Source organism: Anser brachyrhynchus, assembly GCF_964034855.1.
Source record: "Anser brachyrhynchus genome assembly, chromosome: Z".
NCBI lineage: Eukaryota > Metazoa > Chordata > Aves > Anseriformes > Anatidae > Anser > Anser brachyrhynchus.
The window spans coordinates 5260019-5283027 of record NC_137697.1 but is presented as its reverse complement, the minus strand read 5'-3'; the positions used below and the strand labels follow the sequence as shown (position 1 = coordinate 5283027).

General features: G+C 53.7%; 1 protein-coding gene and 1 long non-coding RNA gene across 4 annotated transcripts in view; both read right to left on the bottom strand.

Annotated features, from left to right (window-relative positions):
- CNTFR (ciliary neurotrophic factor receptor) overlaps positions 1–23009 on the bottom strand; it is a gene marked incomplete at its 3' end in the record, with an annotated part of 178639 nt that overhangs the window by 141444 nt on the left and 14186 nt on the right. The gene's annotated exons all lie outside the window — the stretch shown is intronic.
- On the bottom strand, positions 1587–10649 carry LOC308185557. Of its 2 annotated transcripts, XR_013943466.1 has the most exons (3): positions 7057–10649; positions 6806–6909; positions 1587–3541 (listed from the first exon to the last, which is right to left on the bottom strand). It is a non-coding gene; the product is annotated as an uncharacterized lncRNA (long non-coding RNA). The 2 variants fall into 2 exon arrangements; XR_013943465.1 differs by having other exon boundaries at positions 6806–10649.

The window sequence follows — 23009 nt, the reverse complement described above, 5'->3', positions numbered from 1 at the left end:
GAAAGGGAAGGAAAACCCACCGGGAGCTGCAAGGAGGATGACATATGTCAGCCACAGACGTGGCTCCAGGACATGCAACCACCCGGCCAAGCAACCTGAACTGCTGGAGCAACTCCTGGGCACAGAGGGAATCCAGGCTCCTGACAGCCCCTCACAGAGCATGCCAGACACATGGACAGGCTCCAGAAGCATTGGGCTGGCTGTGACAGCAGGACTGTGGGCGTGGGAGGACAGCAAAGCACCCAGGCTACCCCACACACGCCTCTCGACAGGACGCATCCACACCAAGCCCAAATCATCCCACACAGCTCCCTGCAACGTGCTGCCACGGAGTAAAGCAAGGTTTGCCCCGGGACAATCAGCCAGGACTCCTAGATACGAAGGCAGGGAAGCTCTATGCATCATTCCCACCAGCCAGGATGGTTCCCTGCTTTCCAACCAGCCTCCACATCCAACCTCATCCCCCACACATCTCAGGATGCTCCAGGTAGCCAACAGGTGCTACACAACACCCCCAGCCAGCACAAGACCCTGGAGCTGAAGCACCCCTTCCTGACACAATTTTTCCAGCTCTGCCCTTTGGAAAACTCTGAAAAATAGTGCAGATTGCCTCCTCAGTAATTAAATAGTAATATTAATAGGCAATGAGTTATAATAACTCCTTAACACAGCAGGATATCCAGCACAAGCCACGAGCAAGTGCAGGAGGACTTGGCCACAGAGGTGCTGCACAAGTAGGTGGTGAATAAATAAATAAAAGTGACTCAAGGTGACAGAGAACTGCGCAGTGAAGCTTGTTGGATGGTGGCAATTCAGTGGAAAAGACGCTGGAGTGAAACGTCTGCTTAGGTGACTTCAGCTCAAAAGAGAGCAAACTGAAAACGTGACTAAAGCCAGTTCTACCTTAAAATGGGAAAAACTCCAGAGAAATTGTGCTATTTCAACACAAGTAAAAAAAAAAGTTTAACTGAGAAGATTGCTGAACATTTCCCACCTCCCACCACTCCTGTGGCAGGGTTTGACCTCTCAGTGTCTGACAGGCAGCTGCCTGCTCCACACAGGGCTGTTGGCTCCCACCCCGTTCCTGGGGGCTTCCAAAAACGAGCCTGACTCCCACATCTCCTCACCCATCAGGGGCTGCAGACATCAAGACCTCCCTGCTTCACCTCCCCTTCCACAGGATACCCAGAGCTGCTGCTCCCCGATCCTCCTTCAGCCTTCCTCCCCTCCACAAACCCAATTTTCCCCCAATGACAACTACCGATGAGTTTTGATATCGCATTCCCCTGAGAAGCATTAGGGGGTGGAAATATTTTAAGCAACAACAGGTTGCGCACACACCGCCCAGAGGACAAGACAACCTTCCCCAAACCTAGACGCTGCCACTGCTTTCCCTGCAGAAAACAAAGAAACCTGCTCCACTGCGATGCAAAGAGCTGACGTTTCAACACGTTTCTTCCTCCCGTTCCTTCAATCCGAAGTCAATTACAGCAAGGTTAATGGGGCAGAGAGGATGCCAGTCGGCTGGGTAATGATGTCAAAGCACCTGGCATTGCCTGGGCAACAGCAAGGCAGCAGGGATGCAAATGAAGGAGCAGGATCGCACTTGGGCCCTGGAAATGAGCTGATGCAATTGAGCATATCAGCATTAATGAACATGGAAATAAACGAGAGCACCCAGAGAAACAAGACACCAATGGGAGGGCTGCACCCACCAGGATGAGGATACGTGCTCAACGTGAGAGAGCTCCGTGGTGCTGGGGGTTCACCCAGAGATGCTCCCTGTGGTTTAATTCTCCAGCCATGTGCACCCAAGACCAACTGCTTGGTCCTGCTGAAGCCTGTTCTCCATCAGGAGGGCACATATCAGAGCAACACCATAAACACTGGCCCATCGCGCTAAGGGGGGCACGAGGAAAAAGGTGCTTGAGGGCATTCAGTGCGATGCCCAGCAGGAAGGCTGCCCCAGCAGAGCAACCCACCCCTCTCTCTCCAGGGCTTGCAGCGCCCACATCACCCACAACAGGCATTCTGAAACCTGCTGCTGCATGGGCTGGTGTCTGTTGGAGGGGCACTTGGCACAGCGTGTTTCCAGGACTGTGAGGTAGCAGGTTAGTGTTGCCAGCCCCAAACACCAGCAGCCCGTTTCCAGCTTTTGGTTCCCCATCTGACTCCCGCATCTTCTCCCTCAGCCATAAGCTCCATCAGATCCTCCTCGGCACATTTACGACTTGAAAAGCCATCTTCCCTATGCTGTAACAAGTGCTTTACCATTCCCAGCCTTCAAGCCTCTCCCAGTGGTACTGCTCTCCCTCTTCTGACCCCATTCACACTCCAGAAGCTGCCTTCAGCCATCAAACAGAGCCCACTCACCCCCTCCGCATCCCAACCTGCTGGTATAGGTGGGCTGGTGCTCTCCAACTCCACAGCCCATACCCAAATACCCAATGGGGCAGCCACAGGGTGCTCTCCTGGCCCAAGAAAAACTACGTTAAATGGGCAGGGGGAAGGCTGTGGCACCCCTCGCCCCAGTGGGCAGCAGAGCTCACACGTTGGAGATAAGACAACGGCAATCCCCTGCAGGCGTGAAGATTGGTGCCAGGGACACAAAGCAGCCAGCACCACAGAGCAGAGGTTGGGTCACAGCCATTTACAAGGTCATTTTACATCTCTTTAAAGCCCCTTGCTTTTGCCCGAGGTGAGTCAAGGTGACCAGAACAGGCACTGCTGCTCCGGCTCCCACCCCTACCCCTCCAAGCATCACTATCTGGAAACCTCCCAGAAAAGCAGCAACCCGTGCCATAAATAACAAAAATCTGGCACTGGCCAAGAGGGGAGCAGCCAGGGGCCATGCAGGGACCTGAGCAGCCCCAGCCAGCCCACGCCCTGCAGGACACAGGGCTTGCCCCATGCAAACACCTTCCAGGCACTCTCCCTGCCCACTGGAGCAGACCTGGGCTCACAGCAGTGCCATCCCCGTGTTTTGCTTTCAAACGTCAGCAATAAAGCCAGCTACACAGGGGGAATTAAATAGAGGAGGAGGGAAAAGGGGGGGGGGGGGACGGGAAAAGGGAAGACGAAAGGGAGAAGAGACAGCTCTGCTAATAGCAAGTCAGCCAGAAGTCTCCGAATCCATTTGAAATGCGTAGGGCTTAATTTAACTTAATGGTTTTGTCAAACATTGGCACTCTGTTAAAAGCACAGGAGAGCTGGTAATCCAAATGCCAGTGGCTCTGCCTCTGCTAGTGGCAGGAAGGCTGCTGCTGGAGTCCCCAGATGGGTCCATCTGGCTTCACGCAGGCAGCAAGCGTGGCCCTGGCTACCGCAGCCTCTCATCAGGGCAGCTCTGTATTTACTTAGCACTGGCAGCGACCCTGCCTTTGCCCAGAACACAAAAACAAACACAGCCACTGCATTTCTGAGCTTGTACACGTCTGAGGCAGCTCCAGGCTTCTCCGGAAAACACAGCTCAGTCGGGTGAAGAGAGATTCAGCTCCTCCCGTTGGGAAGCAAAAAAGTGAAGTCTCTTCCCTACGTGGACCTTGGAAAGAAGTTGGAAGGAGAAAAGCAACAGATTCACTCACAGGCAGGCAGAAAAAAAGGATGAGCTGCTAAAGCCAGCTCCCCAGCCAGTCCTGTCCCCATCCTCCCTTCCCTGGCCGTGAGCAGGCTGGGACAGCCAGCTGCCACCAGCACGGACAGGGCTCAACCCCTGCTGCCAGCCCTGCTGCTGTCACAGCAAGAAAAACAGGAAAAAATAGGAATATCAGCCTGCTGTTGAAGGCAGTCTTCCCTCTGCAGGCAGGAGATGGAGCCCATCCCCATACAGGCTGAGGACAGAGGGATGTTCAGCCTCCTCACCTGCCCCATCCCCTGTCTAGGGATCCAGGATGGCTCGCACGCCAGCCAGGGGCTTCATCCCTCCGAGGGCTTGCACAGAGCAAAACAAACCCTAAACTCCAGGGCCACAGGCACATCCGTAGGGCAGACAGGGAGGGGGGTCCAAGAAAATTCTGCGAGGGGCAGCGGAGGCTTTCAAGCTTCTGCACCCCCTTAACACCCCCCTCCTCCATCCCAGGAGCTGGGTTCCTGTTTAAGACACAAATGGGATCGAGTTTAAAGGTCTCAGCCTGGCCCTTGACTCCTTGGTGGGAGTCTTTCCCCATCACAAAACCACCAGACAATTCGGCGTGATTGACAGCCTTTCAGGCGGAGAGGCCCGGGGCCGGAGGGAGGGGAGGGGGCTGCGGGTCAGGGCCAGGGGGCAACCGGAGCCATGCACGGGGCTGGGAGAGCAGGGGATGGCTGCAAGGTGGGGAGGATGCTCAGGCTTCCGAGGGAAAAGGTTTCTGGGGAAGGGTGGGAGAGGTGGGAGCATCATCCATCGGGGATGCGGTTCTGCTGCTTAACGCTGGCAAAAGCCAAATTGCAGCTAGCATGCTGGGGCAAAATAATAATAATAAAACTGTTTTGCAAAAAAATGCTTTTTTCCAGAAGTTAATGGATAGCAGAGGGGTGTGGAGGAGGGACCCCAGGCTCAGAGCAGAGAGGGGTCAGTGACAGGCAGGGATGAGGGCTGGGAAAGCAGGGGAGTAGAGCCAGCATTCGGTAGAGCCACTGAGACCCCAGCCAAGGCTGAGAGAGCAGCAGGGAGGCACGCACACAGCAGATGCATGCTGCATGCCATGTTCTGGCTCCCACCCCATATTCCTGCTCTCCAACCCCAGTGAAACCCAGTCCCTTGAAGAGAGGTCACCAAGTTCCCCTGCAGCAGCCAGCAGAAGAGGTTGAATGCTTCATCACCACCCCCTTATACCCAGCTTAGAGCTGTTACGACCCATGGCTCCCCTCCACCACCTCTCCCCCTGCACCAGGGCTGAGGCTCACACCCTCCGCAGCTCTGCAGAGCCCCATCTTCAGCTGCACATGGCCACCCCACCCAAACCCACCTGCAGGGTGGATTTGGGGAGCAGGCTCCCTTGAATGCACCCTCACCTTAAGCCCGGGTCAAGCCCAGGTTTACCAGCCCGTCCTCCCAGGAGCTCCATGATGAGCTGAGTCATCACTTGGGGGAGACGGGGGCAAGGGAATGCAGGAAGGCCACAGATACTTGTCACGCTGTCTTATTTATCCCCCTTTCTGCTCACAGGAAACCCTTTCACCTACCTTCTTTTTCCTTTAAATAAAAGAAAAATTTTAAGCTGGTGCTTTAAAGCACAGCAACTGCCAGCCCATCTCCATGGCTTGCCAAGAGAGCAATTCATCCTCTGCCTCTATTCTGCAGTAGGTAAGGCCCCCCCCTCGCTTTTGTTCATCTCCCCGCTCTTTTGTCTGGCCCTGAAAGCGTTGATCACTCCTGCATGAGGAATGTGAAACTGATGTGATGTGATAGGAACAATGCTCCAGCCCTGCTCCTCGCAGCCACATCAAAGTCCCCATTTGCATGGCTTCCCCTTCCCTGCCTGTCCCCCTCTGCCCCCGGCCGCGCTCTGGCTGCTTCAGCGCCTTCATTGTCCTCCGGGTCTCGAAGAGCAGCCTCAGCCTCCTGCTAAAAGGCACTTAGTGGCCTCCCCGAGCCTACTGCTGCTTCTGCTCGCCCAGGGGAGATGGCACCCACAGGTAGCATCTGCCCAGAGAGGTGGCACTGGTGTGGGCTCTGCTGCTTGGTACCTGCTCCCAGCTGGATGCTTCTCACACAGCACCTGGGGAGGCCCTGCTTGTCCTCCTGGTGCAGGAGGAGAGCAGGAGCCACGTACCAGGATGGCACAACAGCACGACACCCCCGCACCAAGAGTGCTGCCAGTGTGTGCAGCACTATCCTGCGTCAGCAGCAGCACCGGTGCTGCCAAAGCCATCGCGCAGCTGGATCCAGGCAGGCTCCTGAGTATGCTACCACCAGGTTCAAGCCCTGTTCTCACCCTTTAACTAGCAGCCACGACCCAGTCCCACAGCAGCTGTGGCTCTACAGGCAGCCCCACCGACATGACAGCAGCTGGAAAGCAACATCTCTTGCTCCGAGGTACCTCCTGCCAGCGTGCCCCTGGCAGCCCCAGGTCAGCTCTGCTTCCCCCCAGGATGCTGCCAGGTGCCTGTGCCAGGCAGGGAGGCAGGCAGCACCCAGCAGGCAAGCAGAAAGCCATGCACAGTGGCCCTTGGGGCACAAGAGGAGGCTGGCATGTGACAAAGCCAGATGAAAACAGTGGCAGCAACATGCAGAAGCACATAGCACCAAGTTATGGTGGAAGCAGGAGGGACACTGACACCCCTGCAAAACTGAGGTTCTGCCCATACACCTCATCAGCTCGTTTTCAGACAATTATTCAGTTTATGCTTGGCATTGAGACCAGCGGAATAGAGTTCCCTCCCACCCCCATCACCATCCTGAAGTATGAGGCTTCCCTTTCACCTTAACAGCAACCATAACTCTGACCCAACACAGAGGCAACCAGCATCTGTCTGCAGGGGGGAAAAAAAAAAAGCTTCTAGGTCCAGCCACTTCCAACAGAACAAGATCCAGGTAGCCAAAGCTTTGAGTCCACACACATCTCCAGTTTGCACCTCATACAGAAGGTCTGTGACCCAGAGGGATTCCAGTTGGTTTTGACTTCAAATGCACAGAAAATGCAAAACAACTGTCCAAGAGCCATTTCTGGATCATCAGCCCACATATCAAACACACATCGTGGGTTGCACGGCAGGACATACTGCTCTAATGGTAAACAGGCACTCCAGGCACTTCACAGCCCACCTGTACCCGAGCAGCCTCACAAGTTTTGAGAGCCCCTGCCTCTATTTTTATTTTTACCTGGCTGCTGCAGCTCCCTGCTCGAGCTGCTCTGCTCTTCATCTCTAGCTGGGGCTCAGCAGCTTGCCAAGGGACACAGCACTGGCAAGTGTTTCAGATTTTTGCTGATGGAGAATATAACATCCCTTCAGAAAAGTAAATAAAGCCACTACCAAGATACAGAGCACTTTATTACTATTAAAAAGCATATTTCTGCCTCAGTGCTGAGGGGGGAGGCAGGACAGTTCTTGATGGGGAGGAATGATTCTCACCTTCCTAAAGCTCCGGGTCAGATTTGATGCACAAAAGCCCTGTTGTGCACTGGACCTGGCCAATGTCACTCCTGGCTAGGAAACGGGAGCCTGTTGGAGGAGCACGTTGGGCTGTGATTAAGGAGACATTTCATTCTGGCATTTGGATTTTCCCCCCGCCGAGCTGGTTTACCTTAGGATAACACCAGAAAGGCTGTTTTGCTCGAGCTGTCCTTGCACACTAACCAGAGCCCGCAGCAGCTCGGGGGCTCCTTCACCAGCCTGGGGGGAGCACAGCTCACCCCACCGTGCTGCCTACTGCCCTGCTGGGCTCCCACCTCACCACCCCGAGGGACTGAAGCCCTCAAAACCCTCCACGTCCCCTCTCCTTTGCTCTACCCCAGTGTCCCCCACCAGCTCCTCAGCAGCCGAAGCTCAGAACAAGTGATGCTGCTTCCCTGCACCCAAAAACAGCCCGTGACTTCTTTACGCCAAACCCACTGGTGCAATTCAAGTGGACCCCAGGCAGGCATCCCAACCCCTCCGGCACCCAGCAGCTAAGTAGAGCTGCCCTGCTTGCTGCACTCAATTGCCAGCAGAGGCATGCCACAGGTGAATGGGGCCCCGAACACAGCTAGACAGACAGATGTTATTTCAGGGCTCGCTAATTCCCTGTCCCTAATTCATTCCTGGTTTCTGCAAGATGCAGTCAATTCTTGACCAGCCGCTGCACATGCATGTTGCTTTGCTTTCAATTCGGCCAGCAAAATCCATTTACCGTGCCTGTCTCATCCGGTTTCCGTCAAGCCTGCTGAATTCTCCTTCAGTGAAATAAGCAAGTTTACTGTAACACCCTCCTTTGTCAGAGCACAGCTAAAATGACAGTCTTTCTGGTGCCTGACTATTTCCCTTCACAGCAGGAGCTAAACACTGCTTGTTTTCAATTGTGAACTGTTCCGACTTCTTGAAATGCATGAAAGTACCAAGGGGGTCAATTTAACTGCAAAAAGGAGTTTCTATAGGAGAATATTTATTTACCTTGCAAGTTTGCTGTGGAGAAGGTTAGGCTGGTAATTTACTAGCCAAAGACGCGGAGGTCTCTGGGCAAACACGAGGGAAGTGATACAGCTCCACGACAGTCGTTTCCAGTAGCAGGGTAGAGCTGGAGCCAGGTTGCAGCTTTGCATCCCCGTTGCTCACCCCATCCTACCCAGCAGATCTGGGTGGCAGGCACAAACCCAGAGTGGCCAGCCTTTGCCAGCCCCAATACTGTTTGCACAACACTCAGAGCCTGATGCTTCCAGCGCAGGAAATGTCCAAAACCCTTATGATTTCAGGCTGAATTCCCCCCTGCCGTTTTCATTCCTCATCCTCTGTTTATGGTTTCCTCATTCTCCTTTTGCATCCTTGCTAGTGTTTTTTTTTTTTCCTGGTGGCTCCTCAAGTTTCATCTCCTTTGCAAGTTACAAGAGCCGAATCTTTAAGGCTTCTGCTAGTGTTCCCTGCTCACCAGCAGACAAATTAAAAGCAGAATTATAGATTCCTTGCAGCATCACAAGATACTTTCAAGCCTTTTACTGCCTTACCACATACTGCAAGTTCTGACCCACCAAAGGGCTTTATGCCCAGCCTTTGCCAAGTGTTTATCTGCATCATGCTACGCAGGCTTCGGGAGGAGAGCACTCACCCATCTCAGAAAGCAGACAACCTTGAGGCTTCCCTGAAAGCTTTTGGTTCTTGCATCTTGCTTCAAAACATTCCTACTTGCTAAAAGTTTCCACCTGCTAAGGAGCTTACGACAGCGAACAGCTGATATGATCCACTCACAGAAGAAAACATGCAACAAGTGATTATTTTTTCTCCTTTTACAGGATTTGGGTAGGATGTACCGGACCAGCACAGGAAACCAAGCTGCTGCCTGCAGGGCCCTGGTCAGCTGCAGCCTCCCATGGAGACAGACCACAGCGAGCCAAGGAAAATCACCGTGCGCCATCCTGCCAATTTCTAGATATCTGGGAGCCAAACTACTGAGAACCTGCAAGTTTGCATTGCCAAGCTCTGCTGCAGTCCCGTGTGTCAGGCTGAGAGATGCTGGATGCTCACTGATCAGGACCCTACGCGCTGGGTGCTCACTGATCAGGACCCTACTTGCTGATGTGAGCACCTCGAAGCCCAGGGAGGTTGTCTGAGTGCAATCAAAGCTATTTGTGAAGTCTCATACAATGCTCACAAGCAGGGCCCTTACTGCTACAAGCTCAGTTGGCACAAAGCAGCAGCACGGGGACAGGGCTTTCGGAGCTCCTGCTCGCTCCACAGCACTGCTCACACCTTGGGAATCGCACACAAGCCTGGGAAGCCGAGCTCAGCACCCTGGGGAGGAAGGGCTTGGGGGCAGAGCACCCGCCTGCCTGTGGGAAAGGCTCTGCAAGGAGGGCTGAGGGCATGTCACAAGATATTAAAGCCCAGCTGGTCACCGGAAAGGGGCTGGGAGCAGTGAGGATGGAGCACAAAGCCAACAGCTCAGCAACTGCCAGCCCAGAGCACCAAGAGCACACAGGCCATCGCCGCTACATGAGACGCCACATGCCTTAATCCCTCCCTGGGGAGGAGAGCTTCTTCCAGCCCAGACTGTTTGTGTATTCAGCTAATTTTGTTGCCTGACTTTCCACCTACTTGCTCAGCGGAAAGCTGATCCTCCCAAGTAATCATCACTATTTCATCCCTACCCTCAGACACAAGGTTGTGGCATAAGCAAAACCCTGCTGCATCAGCTGCAAGCCCCTGTCACAAGGGCACCCAGCTCCCCTCCACACCTCGCTGCGTCCCCTCCCAGACCGAGCACAGCCAAATCCTGCAACCTGCTTGAGCCTCACGTATCCCAGAGGACGGTCCCAGGTCTCCTTCGTGGCTCCTCCACGCAAGTCAGGCTGTTCAAGGGCAGCAGTATAATTAAAGGAGAAAATTACCTTGCGTACACCAGGGAGCATATCCTGAACAGCACGAGCACGGTATTAGCTATTGTGGCAGCATGGCGAGGCTACTCCTGGCTGCTACCTCCATGCTTGCAAAAAAAAAACAAAAAAAAAGGTTGTGGAAGTAGAACAGCATCCAAGACAAATTAGGAGAATGAGTCAGGATCTGGAAAGCCTGCTGTGCAGCCACAGGCTCGAGTGCTCAGTTGGTTCAGCTAAGCCAAGAGGCAATCAGGAGAAGACTTAATCACCGCATGCAGAAGTACCAGCGCAGGGAAGGGATTTCTGCTGGCAGCAGGGAACCTGCTCCAGGGCAGCCAAGGGGGAACAGGTCATGTCCGCCCTCATCCAGGCTCCTGCTAAACACCCTGCCCAAGTGGGCAGAAGAGGCCACAGCTACAAATGTTGTCATCATCCCTGGCCACAGGACACACGGCATAAAAAGGGCAGGCTTGGAAAGGGCTCAGACTCTGCACCACAAATGCAAATGCGACAACTCAGCATAGAGGTCATTAAGGGAGCAAACTAGCCGAGGGTTGGGAGTATTATGTCCATCTCTTGGGTCCACTTGCAAGGCATCCCACCCCTAAGTCCCAAACTCTGATCAAGGAGGCCAGGTGAGCAGTGCAGATGCCCTGGTCCCGTCCCCCCCCCCCCCCCCCCGAGCAGCCACAAAGATGAGCCAGAAGCCCAGCCATGCAGCAACACCCAACGCACCCCCCAACAGCCCAGCCTGAGGTGTCCCCACACCTTCCATTAGATTGTCATTTCACATGACAGGCTTGCCAAAGACTGCACAAGTTCCCACTAAAGACAGCCAGGCCAACGGGCATTTGGAAGGAACGAAAGCAGATTATGTTTTTAAAATGCAAGTCAGCTACCCTCAGCAGGTCAGGGGGGATATATTAGGACGGACCAGCAACCTCACGAGATCAGAACAGGCATCCCGTGCTCTTCTCCAGCGCTTTGAAGTCTCGCTCGTTTCATTCCTGCTCGTGCATTGAAGCAGCTTTCGGCAGGGAGGACCCGAAGCCTTACTTCAGACGCTGCCCTAAAACCCAGCTGCAACACCACCACCTGCACCGCGCTCCTCCCTCCCATCACAGCGCTCACCCCGCCTTTCAAACAAAGCTGCCCAGGATGCCTCCTTGAGCTGAGTAATACATGGCACAGATCCGCAGCTGCCAGGCTGGAGCTGTAATCCCATCAGAGCCGCATCCTGGGCAGTCACGCTACCAGCAGACATCACGTTGCTCCCCCAGGGGACAAGTGACCTACTGGGCAGCACATCCTGGGAGCCTGCCTCGTCCCTCCGGCTGGTGCCCACCCCTGGCACCGGGCTCCCCTCTTTTACAGTGAGGTGACACCCGTTATTTACATTCAGCCACTAACTCCTCGGGTGCCCTGAAATATTCTTGCCAAGGTTAGCCAAGCGTTCGAGAGGCTTGCGAAGAATCCTCACGCTTTCCTCAATAGCTATTTCTGTGCAGTCATCTTTTGTTCCACTCCACTCTCCCCTCCACCACCACTCCTTTTGGCTCTTTTAATCTCGCTAAAGACGGATATAAAAAGATGTTCAAGATCTCAGTCATTTGAGAAGGGAGAAGAAATTGGTGAGAAACCAATTCTATTTAATAGACCTATTGTCTCCCTTGTATTTACTTCTCCCTGGCAGTACTGCGAAAAAGCCTTTCTGGCTAGAAGGACTGATATCGTACAGCTCAGACACCTCCCCACCGTAACCTGCAGATTCATCCTGTTGCATTCATCAACCCCATCCTCCACACTCATCTGGCATCCAGCAGCATCCCTGCAGACATTACAAGGTTTTAAAGGGCTTGACCATTCTTGCCAATGCTGCCAAAAAATGCATGAGTATCCTTCTGTTCTGGTCCATTTTAAATCCCACACTGCTTGATGCATTTTGTCTTCTGAATTTCTTCCTTTCCCAATTATTTCCCCAATGCTATTGTCCAGAGCCACTTCACTCCTCACAGGGCTTGCCATTTTTAAGTTTATTTCTATTCCACTTTCTCCAGTGACTGAATCATTGACCTTAAAATGCAGTTTGGGCAAGGCACTCCTGGGACACAGAGCTGCCCACAACATAATGGCCTTCCCAGCACCTTCAGAAGGCAGCTTGCGTGCTGGCTAGGACTGACACAAACCCTGCAGCCCCCCAGAGCCCTACTGGCAATGCAGGCACCTCCCAGGCTCACCCATAGCCAGGGCAGTGCCAAGCCATCGTGTCCTCACCACCCGTTTGCGCTGTCTCTGCAGCATGCCCAGAGCCTCCAGCTGAGACAGCAGCTCTGACGGCACGCATGCAGCAAGTGGCTCTGCCCTGAAAGATTTACAGCCTGCACAGACACAGCAGGGGAGGGGGAAAAGGTCCAGAGAGGAAAGCAACTGGTTGCAGGCAGATCACGCTGCGCTCCCAGCCCTTCTCCCTGGCCTGACGTGCTCACTCACAGCCACTTCTGTAGGAGCAATGGAGGTCGGAGCAACCCAGCTCCAGCACCTTTGTACAAGCACTGCTTCTGGGCATCAGCACAAAGAAGTGCCTGCGTAAGGAGGGAGGGAATCAAACTTGAAGCGCCAGCAGAGAAAAGGCTGTTTTTGCATGAACTCTACCCACCCTTCACCTTCAAGGGCACTTCCTCCCCCTTGCCACAAGTAACAAGCGCAGATAATTGAAGGAACATATCATTTCCCAAAGCACTTCTGATCCGTATTATCCATGCTCATTACAGGCCGTGAAGCTCATTCTGGTCTCCACCAGCCCCAAACAAACAGGAAAGACGCCAGTGCAGGGACAAGGGGCTACAAACCAAACCAAGCTGCCTAATAGCTCTTGAAGGATCTGCAGCCATCGACACATGGGCTTGTACTTTGGCCAGGACATCCGAAGCCCAAGGTCATCTGTATAGTCTGTATTGCCTCCCATAGCTAATGCAGGAGAGTGGTTGAACCAGGCAGAGCTGGAGCACCAAAGGCAGAATTCAATTCCCATTTGACTACTGACTTGTGTGGGTTTTGTCCTGCATTACACCAGGCTTCCTCCTCACCTATGTAACATCGCTGGTCAGTCTCAAAAAGATAACTTGGACAAGTGCAAGCTTTTCATCTTTAGTCTTTTTAAAGCTTTTTTTTTTTTTTTGCAATTGCATGTGCACAATCTGCTGCTGAGCTTTGGCTACTTCTATCCCACTGCTATGGCTGGCTGGAGTTTCCCAAGGGGTATCTGGAGAGAACTGCAGACCCCAGGTCACCCACTGTCACCCTCTCACTTAAAGGATCTCCAAGAAGATGCTCAGGGACCACAGTTTACTAGCTGGCTGCCAAAAAGGTCCTATGTTCAGCACTGTCAGAAGTTGTGCAGTACATAGGGCATCGGTATAGATACACAAAAAAGTAATTGAATGGGAAGACACAGGAAAACTGTTTCAGCAGCATACCCCAGGTCCCTTTCTCCAGAAGAGCCCTGTGGTGCTAGATGCTGCATGAACTCCATGTGCTAAACCTGAAAGCACCGTCCTATAGCACAAGCCTCTGTCACGGAAGCAGCAGAGGTCTGGATGACCTAGACACAGGGTAGTACACACAGGACTGCCCCTAGCAGTGCTGTTTTCCTCTGCCAAATGCTGGAACCATCACTCACCTCCGAGTCAGCTCCTGCAGCCCCTGCACCAAATGCTGAGCACTCAAGACAGGTGGACACTGCAGCAAAACATCGCCTTCCTTTCAAACCGCCTCGCCACGTGCTGAGCAGGGCTTCTGCTCGCTTAACATTCATGCTCACCCAGAAATCATCTCCCACTTACTCATGGCCTCAGCTCTCTCCCCTCTTCAGCCCTTCTTGCTCCTCCTCCCCCATCAGGGTCAGGAAACTCTCTGGTTCAGCATCTTCCGAGTGTGATTTATACCATCTCCAGCCTGGTAAACTGTAAGATACTGGAGAGCATCCAGGACTGCAGGAAGCAGGTCTGCCTTGGCAAAGACAACAGACAGAGGAATAAACTGGATGGGAACTAGATGGGCTCTTCCTTCACTTGGCGCCTCCACCACTTCTCCAAACCTTGTGATTTATCTCTCCACGGACCATCTCCGCAGGAACCAGGTCCATTACGGAAATTAAAATGAGCTATTGCCAGCAGCTGGCAAGATCAGCCCCTCAGCACGCCTGTCCCCTCCGAGCATAGATGGCAGACACCGGATGGCTTGCAGCCAAGAGCCTGGGAGCAGGTGCCCAGAGATGCTCCTGCACCGTGCCCTGATGGACCACCAGGTTTGGAGTCTGCTGACTGGTGGCATGGCTCAGAGGACAAGCAGGAAACCAGCCCCAAAGCTGGAGCCTGGCACGGTTCAGCTTGCAGGAGCAGCCGAGGGCAAGCAGGGCCCCGTTGTGCCATGGCATGCAACACCCCAATGCGAGGGTGTCCACGGTGTGAGCTGTCACATAATTCAGGGGTTTATAGTTTAGGGTAGGGGGAATAAAGCTTTCCTTTCTCTCTGCAGCTCTCCCGTATTTTCCCGGGGCGGGGGGGGGACACAATGAATCAGAGAAAGACTCATCTCCCAGAATAAACATCACATGAGGTTGGCAGCTGCAGGTAGCTCTAGAAGAGGCAACCAACCCAGAGATCCTTCCCTGAAAGGCTTCAGCTTCACACACACACCCCAGAAGAGGGGGGGTGTCGATGTTTCATTGACCTCCAACGCAATCAGGTCATTGTCACCCCCCAGAAATCCTCATGTACTTCCAGATGATAACACAAGAGCATTCAGTCCTGAAGAGGTTCGTGCTCCAGGCTTGTGACAGCTCTGAAAACCCACAAACAACTGCATGAGGAAGCGCAGCAGAGCAGCTCACAGCTAGAAAGGCAAGGACAAACCTCTCCCAAGCAAGATGAGCTCAGTCAAGCCTTGCTGAGTGGCACAAGTAGACAGATACACAGCCCAGAAGAGGTTTTCCAGGTCCTGCCCCCTCTTCCCAGCCCCATGGAGTTCTCCACACTGGTATTTCTCAACCCAAGACTTTCAAGGCATCACAGAACAGCTCAAGCACAGCTGCAAAGGCAAAGCCTCGACACAGCAGCACTCAGGCACGCAAGCAGGTATAGGAGAGAGAAAGCATGGAAGCATTTCAGCACTTCACAAAGCAGCCCATGGATGCTTGCCAGAAGAGGCAAGGTGGCCCTTAAAAGTTAAGTAACGTTGCCCTGAAGGCTTTGATCCTTGTGGTCACAGCAAGACCAGGAGAAAAAGGAGTCTTAGAACCACGGGGACCTTAAAATTCCCTTTGTCTCCCTGCTGCAGCAGGGACGTAGGTGAAGCACAGAACATGCCAGCAGTAGCAGCAGGACACTCTGTCCTTATGCATCTGAGCACCAAAACTGGAGCTTGTTCCACCCGGGGTTCTGCTGGCCTAAGCTCCTGTGCAGCCAAAGATCAGATGAGGGGAAAAAAACAGCTAGAGAAAGAGCCAGGCAATTATCTTTTTTAATTCATTTCCTGCAAGCAAAGTTTTCCTGATACTTTCCATTGCTAAAGACAAAAAAAAGCTGAAGTTATCCTCCAGTCACAGCTCTGCCATGCTGACAACCCTCTGATCAGAAGAGGGTTTGGAAACAGACACGAGGGGAAATTCCCTTCCTTCTACAGCATTTGAGAAATCCGTTTTGTGCTCAGCCACAAGGTAGCCCTTCACCAGGCTGCCCCTAGCCTAGCCACAGGGCACCAAGCACTGCACCTGAAGCTCGAAAGCCTCTCTGAAACCATCCTGTTAGAGGCCAGCAGAGCCTTTGCTGGATTTGAGCCCCAACCTCCCAGTCTCTTTGCTGACCTCCCCCACCCGGCTACCAGATCCTTCACAGCCTTTACCATTTCCTTGCTGTCCCCTCGGCTTGCCATTTCTTTCCTTGCCATTTCTTTCCTAAGCTCCTCGACTCCTGTGCGTGGCACCCATCCCCCAGGATTTAGGTGGTGCGGGAGAAGGGAAAGCAAAAGTGCCCCTTGGCAGGTCCCTGTCCCAAGGGCAGGGTGCTCAGGCCAGCAGATAGAGGAAGCTGGGCCCAGCAGGGCCATTTATCAGCTGTGACAGCCCTGACCCTTTGTCCTCCCCCCGACAGCCCCCATCACACTCGGGCAGCCCTGCATGAGGTCCTTGGTTACCCTGGACCAGCGCCGAGTGACAGCTCGTCCTCATCCTCCCACCCCCGCCAGCCTCCTGACCACGCACTCCCTAAATAGCTCAGGGCATTTCAAAGGCAGGGTGCAAGGAACCAGGGGAGGAAAAAATAGCTGGCCTCCTTGCTCACCTGCCTGGGCAGGCTGGGGGCCACACAGTCTCTTTCACCTCAAGGCGTGTGGGGAGCTGTGATTTAAGTGACCACCCAAAACTTAGAGTTGTGGGGTGGAGGGAGTGGGTGCAGACCTGCGCACCTTAAGTAGATTAGATATTGAATTGCATTTAAATGGAGAAAGCAGAGAAATCCCCCAAACACCTCACAGCCAGCTGTACGAGCAAGCAGGGAGCATGCTTTTCACCAGCTGCAGGCTGGCTGCTCAGCCCCTGCCTCACCCAGCCAGCAGGTATTCACATCTTTCCAGAGGAAAGAGCTAAATCCATGCAGCTTTTGGTTAGCCAGGCATGCAGGCACACTGTGACCCAGCACATCCACAGGCTAAACCCAGGTGAGGGTCACCCTAACCCAAAAACACGCAGCAACACACCGTGATGCACGTGGGAGCAGAAGACTGGACAGCTTTCTGCCTGCAGCCCAGTGCCACAAGCCCGGAGCAGCTGGGGAAGGGGAGCAAAGTGCCTCCATCTGCCCAACCAGCAGCACTCCCACCGAAGCACAACAGGCATGCGGTGCAGCTGGGAGCTCCCAGCACCTTTTCCTGCCAGCACTCCCCCTCCAGACACAAGGCAGCCTGTCCCTGCTCTGCAAGCATCCTCACACATCCCTGCAGGGGCCACGAGCACCGCAGTGCGTGGCAAGGGCAAGCAGATGGTGGAAAGCCACATTTGCGGCAGGAGCTGAGCAGGAAGCATGCAAATCAGGCTACAAATGCAATAAGGGTCAGGCTGCTCCAACTGGCAAGCCCTTTGACATGCATAAGCAGAGTCACTGCCTCCCAGGGACCCGCACATTGCCTTCAATTCACAGCTGATGTGGCAGGAATGACAGTCACCACCAGGACGGCTTGCAAAGAGGACGACAGGTCCCCCTGGTGCAAGTGTCACATTAACACACAAGGAAAGTAATTAGCACACCACCAATGGATTAAGAGTGGATGATCAATCTAGTGAGCCCAGCCTCCCTGCAGCTCCAGAACTCCTCACAATGCAGAAGTCACCCCAATCCCTTTCCCTCTGGACCAAAAGTGCACTGCCACAGGCACACCAGAACAGGTACAGCCAGCTTGCAGCTTCTCTTTCTTGAGATTAAAATTATATACAGAAATTTAAGAGTTTTCTTTTTTTCAGGTTATGCTGACATTTTATTCTCCCAGTATTTGAGCATTCAGCTGCTGCATTGCCAAAGTATAACTGAGCAAAGTTCAGGAAGAGCCAGGCAAGATCTCTGCACGATGCACCTCAGTGCAACGCTCCATCACGAGCACACAGGACCCCATAAGCAGTTTGCACCCATCTGCAGGACGCAGCCACAGCCTCCCTGCAGAAGCAAGCTGATCTTTCAGCTGTCGTGTCAGCACCGGAGATGCACGACCTGGCATCTGCATCTCAGCGAACACGCAGGAGATGCATGACAGGGCACGGCCAGGCAGGGAAGTGCTGCAGCATGAGGCTGGGGTGCATGGCATCGTGCAAGACCCCTCGGAGCACCAAGCCAAATGATGCCTGGCAGCTGTAGGGACAGAAGCACGAGCACAGGCTTGCACTGGTGGAGCAGGAGGCAGGAGCCTTACACTCAGCCCCTCACAGCCCCCAAGCCCCGTCCAGCAGAAGCCAGATAAAGTCCCCAGCAGCACGCCCCGAGGCAAACCACCAGCTTTTCACAAGCAGTGCAGCAGAGGCACAGCAATCCTAGCTAGAGGATGCTGTGGGTGGTCAAAGCTTGATTTCTTGAACCTACACATTTGGACAAATCTATAGAAGAAAAAAATCTCCCCATCCCGGGCTGAAGATTTGAGCCAGCAGCTGCCGAAGGCTGGAGCTGCCCCAGTGCCTGCTCACCCTGCTCTTACCCCTTCCCTTGCATACCCACTGCTGCCTGCTGTCAGGGACAAGACACCAGGACACTTGGCTGCCCTGGATCAGGCCGTTCTCAAGGAGTAAACCGGCCTGAAGCATGCAGCTGGAAGGCACTGGGGTAGATATTCTGATTCGCAGCTCCAAGGGCTTTTGACAGGAGCAGAGAAAGGACATTTTAAGCATTCCTTTCAGCCTGCATGCATGCCGGCCTGCGAGACCCCTCCTGGGGCAAGGCACAAGAACAATCCCGCTTTCAGATCAAGGGCTCTTTTGTCACCCTGCTGCGAGCCGTTTGACCTTCAGAGTCGGAAGCGAGCTGGTATCATGAGCGTCTGATGGGCTCGGACTGGGATCAAGCCCAGGCACTCGAGAAGGACCAAGCCCGGCTGCCAGCCCCAGCATCCCAGCTGGGAGATCGGACCTCAGCCGGAGAGCTCGGCTCTAGAAACGCTTGTTTCGGCTCAGCACATTTCCCCCAGCAGCCAGACACAGAAGGTCACCCAGGCCAGCGTTTCCATTTGCAAGAATATCCTTGCCAAGATATAACAGACCTGGGCCATGCTACACCAGAGAATCCAGAGAGGGTCTAAGCCTTTGAAACTGAAGCAAGCTTTCATTTCGGCAACAGCATCATCACATTTCCTCAAAATGCATCAATTTCCCCCATATAGATTGCTTTGAGGACTGAGCCTACAATCACCTCCCCCTCCATTCTCAGCTTCCCCTCCAATTGCCACACCTTGAAAATTTGGAGCTCTCTTCCCTACACTTAATCACAAAGGTATTAATTACCAGACACCACACTTTTGAATGACACATCAAGGAAGCAGCTGGCCCACACACAGGGAGAGCACAAGCAGAGCTTCTGCCTAAAAAAACTCACCAAGTTCCCTCGTGTGCAGCCTTCTGAGCACTGCTCCCTTGTGACAACACAAGCTGCGCTTCCCCCCACCAGAGACGCCAGCTAATTAGAGTTAACCCCATTTATTATTGCCATAAGTCACCTTAGGCACAACCACACTGCCAGAGCTCTGTCCCTGCCATTCTTGCCTCCTGCTCCAAGACCACAGCACTGGAGCCATTTCCCAACCAGCCTCCAAAATGATCCACCTTGCTCCAAAATGCTCCAACCAGGCATCTCAAACCAGCCCCAACTTTAAAATCACACCTTGGCGCAGTGTATTTGTACACCAGGACTGCAGAAACACAGACTGAGCCCTACACCTGGGTTTGCCCCACTGGTGCTGCATCCACACGCTCCCCACGCTCCCACACCCCACACCACTGCATCTTGCATGGGGCCCAAAGGACGCGGGCTGACACCAGTCAAGCCAATATTTTCCCTCAGACCTGACCTGCAGGGACTGAAGCCCTGATAATAGCAGTAATTGCAAGGAGGCAGGAACACGTTCAGGTATTAACCACCGGCCAGGAGGAAGCGATCGCTCCGCAGACAAAGCCCAGGTCAGCGTGGGCACGCTGAGCGCTGGCGCGGACATCGGCTTCTCCAGAAACGAGAAACATGACAGATGCACCGTGTTCATGTAGCAGAACCACCATTCTCACTCCCGCAGAGCCCTTTCAGCATGTTTGCACACACACGCTCCAGGTCCGCATGCGCAGCCTGCCCAGGCACTGGGGTGTTACAATACACATTTAACTAATTCAATAACAACAAAAAAAATTAGGGCACACAGCCTGCGATTAAGGAGAATTTCTTTCCCAACACACTGGCAACATGCCTGCAATTAGCAAGCCCTTGATTCTCTATAAATCCCCTAGAGATCAAGAGCACCTGATACCAGTACGTTCTTAGGTCTTTCATAACCCGGAAAGTGCCCCCCCCCCCTCAATCTCCGTTTCAACACTGGTGAGATTTTTCACACCTTACGGCTCAGAAACACTTAAAAACCCGGGACAGCTTGCTCCCAGCTCCGCAGGTCACGCCAGATCCGCCGGGGTAATTGGCAGCGCAGGTGGGCTGCGGCTGATACAAGCCAGGGCAAAATTACTCTCATTAAAAGCAGCAAAGCCAGGCTCAACACAACACAAGGAAAATTGCTTCCCGCAAGGGCTCTGTCGAGCCAGCCGGGAGGAGGCAAGAGCTAGAGCAGCCTTCACATTAATAAGATCCCCCAGAAATGTAAACCCCGGTCACAGTCGCTGCATGGAGGCAGGACAGAGCCATATGGCTTTTCCCAGCAAACAGCCCCAGCTGCCATAGGGTTAAATCAATGCATGAAGCGATTAAAGGGGGGTGGAAATGTTTTAACATGGTTGAGTGAAATTCCTCACACTTAAGTCTACAAGGAACCCCATTGGGGCTTAATAGGCTAACACAACCCATCCCATTACAGGTCGTTAACACACCCAGGAGCCTTGGGAAGAGGGGCAATTAGGGCTCCCCCTTCACCTCTGCGAGTGGGACCCCAGCTTTGAGCCCCAGTGATGAGGAAGAGGGATGCAGAAGGTGGACATCCCCTCCTCTCCCCCTGCACCTTTCTCCACCCAAAACAGCAAGAGTTTGCAGCAGGTTGAGCTCTCGCCAGGCTGAAGGAGCAGAAAGTTGGTCCCCAGGGCAAGGTGCAACGCACAAAGCTCCCATTTGCTGGATGCCCTCGCTCCTCCCTGTAGCCCCTGTCCATCACACATCTGACAGCAAGAACCAGGAGATATCAACACAGCCGTGGCCTCGGGCACATTTCAGTCCCAGGGAAGCAGTCAGCTGCACTCCAGAGGCTTCAGTGCAATGCTGGAATTACTGCAGCCCTCAATTTCTGCCCCATGGAGCATGGTATTTCCAGCCTAAAAATAAGGCTAATGCTCCTCAGGAACTTAAGAATAGGTATATACACTAGTTATTTTCCACTGACAAAAGCACAGCAACAAAAGCACAGGTATAAGGAGGGTCAGGAAAGCAGGAAGGACTCCATCCCGTCGCCCCTTGAACTACCAGGTCAGAGCACCTTGCCCTGCTCTCTTCATAGCATCCCCGAGGAGGCAGCCGTGGCTCTTAGCATGGTGTGGTCAGAGCCCAGCAATTGCAGGCCTGGAGCTGAAAATAAGGAAAGAAATGGCTCACAGAAGTGGCTGCTGGCTTCTCCCCTTCCCGCTGGCAGATCGATACAGCCAACAACTCCAGGGAGGGGCTGAAATGCCAATTTACCAAATAAATTCCGCCAATACAAAAGCAAGTCAGATCCGGAGCATCAATGCCTTGCTCGGCTGGGAGCAGAGACCAAGATAGAAAGGGCTCTGGGTGGCTGCAGGAAGAAAGGCTGGGGAGGGGATGGGCAGACAGACCACCCCTGTGGGAGGACACCTGATGCAGTCCCAAAAGAGAAAAAAAATCCCTCATGGAGAGCACAGACAGCTCTGGAGGACGTGATTCAGCAGATTAGGATTTTACTGTGACGAAGCTGCTTTTTAACTACTCCCATAAAAGCATCCAAAGCTCCCTTAGAAAATTAAGGAATAAGCCCCAAGGGTCTTCCCCCGTGAAAAACCTCTTCCTTTATGCATCCAGTCCTCATCAGTCTAAACATCTCTTAACACATGTGGTCCATCAGGGCTCTCACGGATGAGGTTTTACCCCCTTGCCTGTCTCCAGCTGAGTGGGGCAGGACACTAAAGGACAAGGACACACTAAATGCAACTCTGGACTTGCACCAGGCTAGCCAGGACTCACTCCAGCGCTTTTTCCTCTCCTTTGTGGTGGGGCACCTGCCAACAGGCTCCACACACAGCCCTTTGGTGGCCCTATGAGGGCTCTCAAACCACAGTGGTACCCCTGACACCTGTCTCTTCCATCGAGCCCAGCACAATCTGCATTCTCATTTCTCTCCAAGCACCTCCACAGCCACTAAACCCCCCACTGACCATCACCTGCTCATCACAGCACCCCCCTTGCCCCAGATTGGGCTGATGACCACTGGAACATCACCCCTCTGGCAGGCTGCAGCCTGGGGGCTCGCAGCAGCACAGCCCCTCCTCTGGGCTCCCACTTTCTCACATGTCCATCACTGCACCCACCTTTCCTTGGGCAAACCTGCCCTAATCCTGCCAGCCTCCAGCTGCAAATACTCCTCTGCACCCTCCTCCAAGCCCCTTTCCAGGCTCCCCTTTCCCTCCCAAAGGAAAACACTGTGCACTGTCTATAGCAAGGTGCCCATGGGAACCATATGTTTATAGGCAAGCTGCTTCATGCTTTGCTCCTGTCATGCTGAGGAGCCCCAGAAACACCTACAGACACACAGCCCCCACCACCAGGTTTGCTCTGATGCCTCAGGAGCAAGCAGACAGCTCCTGCACTGAAGCCACTTGCAGCCACCCCCATGCACCAGGGCGGTAGACAAAAGCTACCCGTGCTTGTGCAAGGCAGACAGCGAGCAGCACAGCCCAGCAGGGTCAGGCCATGCCCCAAAAGCAGAACACACTTCAAATCACTGACTGTCCCTGCATCAGGCAGAGGCAAGCTCCACAATAAAAAAAAAATCAAAGCAATTGACTTCTTTGCTGTCCCCTTACACATGGGCAGGACTAGCTGGACCTCATGTCCATGCCCCAAAAGAGGGTATCCTGACCCATCCATCCCACCAGGCAGGCATGAAGCAGCATGGGGAAGCGCTCGGCCCCTGCCAGAAGGTCAGAGAGGAGCGAGCACCCAGCCAGGCACGAGCCACGTGCTGCAAGGAGAAGTTCCCTGGCCTCACATGAGCACAGATGTTCAGCAGCGATGGAGACCAAGACCAGGCTATGGAAGGGACCCTCCCGGAGAA